The sequence below is a fragment of the Nannospalax galili genome, unplaced genomic scaffold (assembly GCF_000622305.1).
Source record: "Nannospalax galili isolate Female #2095 unplaced genomic scaffold, S.galili_v1.0 scaffold189, whole genome shotgun sequence".
In the NCBI taxonomy this organism is placed as follows: domain Eukaryota; kingdom Metazoa; phylum Chordata; class Mammalia; order Rodentia; family Spalacidae; genus Nannospalax; species Nannospalax galili.
This window is the reverse complement of record NW_008360331.1, coordinates 5971816-5978870: the sequence shown is the minus strand read 5'-3', so window position 1 is coordinate 5978870 and position 7055 is coordinate 5971816.

Sequence of the window (7055 nt, the reverse complement as noted above, 5' to 3'; positions counted from 1 at the left end):
GATTATAGAGCCAGGACCTTCCCATCCAGATGTGTCATTTAAAGTAGACATCGTCCATCTAAATCTCTTCTTGCATGTCACATTACTATTATTCTCACCTAATAGAAACTTCTTCCTTCTCCTTCAATACTTTGAGCCTAAATAGCACATTTTCCCAGTGTACTCACAACCTCTATACCCATCCTAAGTGAGGGACACAGCTCTGATCCTTTTCCTTTCATCCACACCATTTTCCTTCTTGGCTCTGTGGACTCCTTTCTTCATTTCCTTAGACAGGCACCTGCAGAGCCTTTCCTTAGCCTTTCCTTTCTTTATAATATTCAATCCTCAGATTACTAAAATCAGAAACCACTGTTTTAACACATTTTCTTTCTTATTTGCCATGTTCTCTGTTATTACCTCATAAAGAACAATTTACCTTTTGTCTTTATTATAACTTTCAGTTACTGACTCATGTCCTCTTTCCCAGGATATCTCCTTGTCTCCTGAGTGAGACACTCAAACTCTAATGTGTCCATGAAGTGTTCAGCCTCAGAGAAGAGACACTATAACTAAAAATGTCTTCAATCAGAACTCTGTGAGTGCTACAAATGGTGGAAAATAAGTTGAGATATTGTTCATTTAGTCTGGGGGTGGTGACCTGAAGTCCAGGAGAGTGTCCTCAGTCCTCAGCAACTCCATCCAGCTACCCACATGTGCCTTATGAGTGTGTGTTGAGACACCAAGGACTAGAAGCACAGGTTTAGAGGAGCAGAGGCTTGCACACTTGCTTGACACAAACCCCAAAGAAGGCAGCTCTGAACTGGTACTTGCAATGCCATTGAGCACCTACATACTTGCTACATTTTTGTTTGCCATCCTTATACTGTCATCTGTTTTCTTATTCCTTTCCTTCTAGCATCAAGTGCCTCTGGGTCTCAAAACCACAAACAAGGCCACCAGTCAAAAAGAAGATTGTGTGGGGAAGCAGGGGAGTGCTGGGAGATGGCTCAGTGGGTAAAGTGCTTGCTGTGCAAGCATGAGTTCAGACCTCCAAGACCCACACAAAAAGCCCAGTCATGGCAACATGTGCCTATAATTTATAGACAAAGGATCTCTGGGGCTGTGACTAGCTAGCATAGACAATTTGTGAGCCCTGGGTTTAATTAAAGACTGTTTCACAAAATAAACAGCAATTGAAGAAGATACCCATCTACTCTTGGCCTACACACACACACACACACACACACACACACATACACACAATAAAACAAAGAAGCCTGGGAAAGTAGTGAAGTAGTGTCACTAAATAACATTTGATCTTATTTCATGGCCAGAACCATATCATATCATGGTTAAGAGGGGCTGGAGAGATGTCTCAGTGGTTAAGAGCATGTACTGCTCTTGCAGAGGACCAGAGTTTGGTTCCCAACATCCATGTTGAATGGCTTACAACCACCCACAACTCCAGTTCCAGGGGAGCTTATGGCCTCCAAGGGCACCTGCAACTCATATGTACATACATACGTACACACACACACACACACACACACACACACACACACACGCAAGCACACACAAACAAAAGTAAATCTTTAAACAAGGCTAAGAAATTGAATTTTTTAAAAAATTATTTATATAATAACCACATAATTAATTAGAAGAAGCATTTCATTGCAACAGCATTGACATATTCAGTAACAATTTTCAGAGCTAAGATGCATCTCTTTCAAAATTGGCTGTAAATTTTTAGGTTTACAGTTGAATTAATACAGTTATACAATATTGTACTTGGTGTAAACCCTATAAGATATAAAAACTGAATGAGGCTTATTCTTTAAAAAGATCTCCATTTCATTTTAAAATATACTGTTTCACACAGAAAAAAAAACCTCATTTTTATTGCTTCTAACTCTTAGATGTTTGCACATTGAGACGGAAAATTGAATGAGTTTTTACCCTTTAAAGAAGATCTCCATTTCATTTTAAAATATGCTGTTTCCTACATTTTTAATGCTACTAACACTTAGATGTTTAACTTGTGTCTTTAATCTCTATGAATCTGATTATTACTAGTCACACTCATTTACACTCCGATCCTTAGTACCCAAGTATGGATATAAAGTCATCAGGTAGATTTCACTGGTAATGTTTATCACCTCTACTATTCAACATGAAGTAAATTTTTATGCTTCCTCCTCAAATATGTCTTTTTTAAAATTTGTTGATTTTTTTGTGTGTATACACAACCTAATTAATAAGGAGCAAATTTTTATGCTTTGAAGAATTTTTTTTAATTTTAAAAAAAATTTAATTTAATAACCAAATTCATTTTAATGCAATTAACACTTAGATGTTTGCACATGCATTTCTAATCTCTATATTTCTGATTATAGAGATTACAATGTTCTCTTCATACAGAACATCTCATACAATCTTATGCATCTATATACCCACTTCCCAAATGGCACCCTCCCATAGCCTCCCCCCTCCTACACAATGGAGCCTATATACTCTGTCATCCCTGTTACTGTCCACTGTGTTTTTGATACCCCCAGCCATTCCCCAGTGCTTGTCAAAAATTGAATTTTTAGGTTTTACAGTTACTATAATAGAGAAGAAGGTAAGGCGTGAGGGGGAGTGGAATGTACATTTTGTGAGTCAGCACAGAATGTCTGACACAGCAAGATTCTAATATGACAGTGTTTGGTACAACCACCTCTAGTGGTTCAACACCCTAGACTCTCCCACTCATACAGTGGACATATGGCATCTATCCAACCCTGGCTCTTCCTCAGTTTGAGTTTCCAGCCTCTTTTCAAACAACAGGACAACACTGAAGAAAAACCAAGCCTAATTCAACTATCAAGTCTCACTCTTTGACTGAACTCTGACCCTTGTTGCAACTAGGTTTCCCTTTCTAACATAATCTTTGTGTGTCTATGTGTATATGAATTCATGTGTGTACATGTGGTGCATATGGGTGCACATACATTTGAGTGCATGTGTATTTGGAGGCCAACAGTGATGTTAGGTGTCTTCTTCTCAGTTGCTCACTACACTTATTTTTTTGAGACTATATCTGTCACTTCTCTCACTAAGTCTGGAGCTCACTAATTCAGCTAGGCTAGCTCACCAGCAAGCCCCTAGGAGCCACCTGTCTCTGCCCCTCACCCAGCACTGGGGTCACAGGTGCACACAACCATGTTCAACTTGTAATGTGGGTACTGGGGAGTCAAACACAGATCTTCATGCGCAATGCACAGCAGATTCTTTACCAACTGAGCCATCTCCTTACCCCCTAACACAATCTTAATTGTGGCTGTTATGGATCATTCTATTAAGTACCCACCCCTTTTCATCATAGCAATAAACTATTATTAAAGCTGCTATGTGAGCTATATCATATCACATAGTAGTTAAAAATCCCATTTCTGCTTTTAGTATCAAATCAAAAGCAGACACATCAGTAGAGCTGATTTAGGAGCCAAGCCAAGTGGCAAAATTATTGGAAGTAGGCGAAGGCTGGCTACTTGTGAGAGCAGACATTGAAAGGGGCCAGATCGCACCTGTTATTAGGCAATGGTGTGAAGAGGTGGAGCCGGGAATTAAGAGAGCCTGAAGAACCACCAAACAGAGCCATGCCAACTGCATCTGCATTCTCTCTTGGAGGCTTCTGGCCTGGCCCCCAAGAATGTGCCACATTTGTCCTTAAAGTCACAGTGTTCTGAAACCACTACATAGCAGAATAATTCAACTCTTACTACTGCTGGAGTTTCTTAAATTTCTATTTCTTTCCTTGGCATTTTACTATGTTTCAGTCTTAAATTTGCAACTCATAGAATAACCTCACTAGATATTTATGATTTTCACAGGAACATTACAGTGATAACTGGATCAAAATGGGAAAGACAGTCAAGTGTTCTACCATCCATCCGTATGGGCCCAGTTCCCATTTTTATGGCACAAGTGTGAAGAACTTGCACAGGAAGATGCCAGCCACCTGGAGCTTGAGCTTGGACTGAATCTTGGCACCTGGGTTTTAGAAGAGTAACAGAGCAAGAAAACAACATGTTAAACCTGCCAAATGTTTTTTTTTTCTTTTCTTTAGGAAAACAGGGAAACAGATTTGGAACAAATGACTCCTTTGTTCTGATTAAACCTCTTGAATTTTTTGTTATGTAAATATACAGCAAAGACTACAATTAGCAAAAGAAAGGGTTTGTTTCATTGTACAAGAGTTGTTTTTCCAAGATTTGGTTCCCCTGAGAGAATGCCTCCCAGGAAATAACCTCTCCTTCTGCCCAATGAGTGGCTTCTTTTCTCAGGAGATGTGAGTTGAGGACACTGCTGATAGAGGATAAAGGCCTGGGGCCATAGGTTGAGAACTGTTTATGTAAGGTACCATCTGAGCCCTGGGCAAGAGCAGTGAAACTCTGAGCTCCAGGTGGTGAAGTGTCATGTGGAGTTGAGGAGGCAGCCTCTGCCCAGAATCTTTCATCCGCTACCACCCCTGAGGAGTGGTGTCAGCTTTTAGACCTCAGACCTGCAAGCAGTATTCAGCACCTCTTCCTCGTCCTTTTCTTCTCTCTGGCATCTCTGGTGGTTTTATTATCTCCTACTGCACACAAGCATAGAAGACAGGACCACTAGCATCTATTTTCACAGATTTCTAATTCTAGAATTCAAAAGCAGGATCTTCCTTGCTAACTCCTATAACCATCCTGGTGAGTTCGTATGAGTAGGGTCGCATGACCTACTTACTTTGCACAGATGGAAGGACCCTTATAGGCCTGGTCAGAACCACAGCCCAGGGAACTGGCGTTTGTCAGCAGAAAGGATGGGAGTTGGCAGTGGTCTGGCCAGTGTACTTGGCAGCTAAAAACAATAGTTAGCACTTGCATTATGTGAAAAGCTGAATAAGATTTCCATCCCAGCTCTGGGCATGTGTCCACAGCTTCAGATCCCCATCTGTGCTGCTGTGTACTTTCAGACAAGCCCTTAAGGAAAGAAAGAATAGATGCTTGGGCATGAGCACTAAGAAGGGCACACAAACAGATGTGAATGAAGAAACAAATAAAAATCTATTTGTTTTTGTTCTGTGAGACAATCTCTCAGTGTATCCCTGGCTGAGCTGGAACTTGTTGCGTGGCCCAGGCCGGACTTGAACTTGCATCAATCTTCCTGCCTCTGCATCCTGAGTTCTAGGATCACAGGTTTGTGCCACAACACAAGGCTAGAAATCCTGACACAATGCTTCCTAACACTGTACCTTCCCAGCAGCCACTTTGTTCACCCTGGACTTTTTCTTCGGGGAAGTTCACCCGTGTCAGTGAATATAGGTAAGCACAGTGTGGTTTTGTCTTCCCTGGGACTTGGCTGGAAAGTAGGTTTGGGGACCAATTCATCTTCAGTAACATGAAGTTGACCTATGACCTATACAGGCCTTAAAATCTCTAAAACAGGAATATGTTATATGATTGTAATCAAATTTAAACTGCCAATAAGTTCAGATAAACTTTTTTGTTTAAATAATCAGAGTTGTGTCAAGATCTCAAACTTAAGACTAGCTTTGGCTACATAACAAGACCTTACAAAAAAAAGAGAAAAAAATTAACTTGAAAAAAGAGGAAAAGGGCTGGAGAGATGACTCAGCAGTTGAGAGGTCTGGCTGCTCTTGCATAGCACCCAGATTCAGTTCTGAGCACTCATAAAACAGCTAACAGTTATCCATAATTCCAGTTCCAGGAGATCCAACACCCTCCTCTGGTCTCCTTGGGTACTGCACGCACATGGTGCAGTTCCAAACATGCAGGCAAAACATTCACACATATAAAATAAAAATAATTTTGTTTAAGAAAGAGAAAAAGAAGGAAGCCAGTGGACATTGTTATCCATGGGGTGACTGTGGTATCAGGAAAGGATGCAGAGCTGGAAGGGCCCACTTGTCATGCATGTACTAACCCAGCTGGGCTGAAATCTGACAGGGAAGTGAAGCCTAGCTCCTGAACCATGCCCATGTGTGCATCAGTTTCCTAGTGAGAGAAATAATTATACAGAGTCCAAGTCCTTTCTTTCAAAGAATGATGGCAGGAATGTAACCTTTAAAATGTTATTTGTAATCTCCCCCACTTAGCAAAACTTTAGACAAAGGCCCTGCTCTAGTCCTGAGACTTGATGGCCTTGAGTGACTGAACCTGTCTATCCATTTTTTCCTTTGCACCAGTTTTAAAAAGTTAGCCAGCAGTGCAAGCCTGTGAGGTAGGACTCCAGCTGACTGGGAAAAGACACAGCATCTTGCATTAGGATAAAAACCTATCAAACTTCCTGCTTAGTGTTTTTACTACTGGATTAGAGCAACACATCCTTTTAGAAAAGAAAACTCTGCCTTACCAATTTACTTTCACTTTGTCCGTGTGCTTTTTGTGATGTATCAGTGGGGTCCTTTACCCCAGATTTTATTTCCAACACTAGGACTAGGGTAGATGCTGGGCTGGGCTGTGGGCATAGCAGCAGGTGTACTGCCAACTGGGCTTCAGCGAGGCAGCAGCAAGGAGACTTCACAAGAAGAGCACTTCCCCACCTCCTCCTCTGCTGCAGAATCTGGTTAGAGATTTAGAGCCATTGTGTCAGAAATGACAAGTTCCTTTTACAATAGATAAATGTCATGGGCAAGTGCTAGGAGGAGTGTGAAGACAGAAAAGAGACTAGCTCACTTACATACTTTTTTCTCCTCTTGTGCTAGGGAGGGAACCTCATAGGTTATGCAGTATGCTGTACCTCAGCCTTCCACACCTATTTTTACTTATTAATTCATTTACTTGGGAGTGGATAGGAGCATATGTATGTGCAGATATGAGTGGAGCCAGAGGAGGATGCTGGGTATCCTGCGCTCATGGTCCACTTTATTCCCTTGAAACAGATCTCTCACTGAACCTGGAGTTATGTAGGCAGTCAGCAAATCCCAACTATTCTCCTGTCTCTGCAACCCACAATGTTAAGTCTACAGGTGCCTGTGGCCACAAGCAGCTTTTTTTTTATGTGAGCAATGGGGATTTGATCTCAGGTCCTCATAT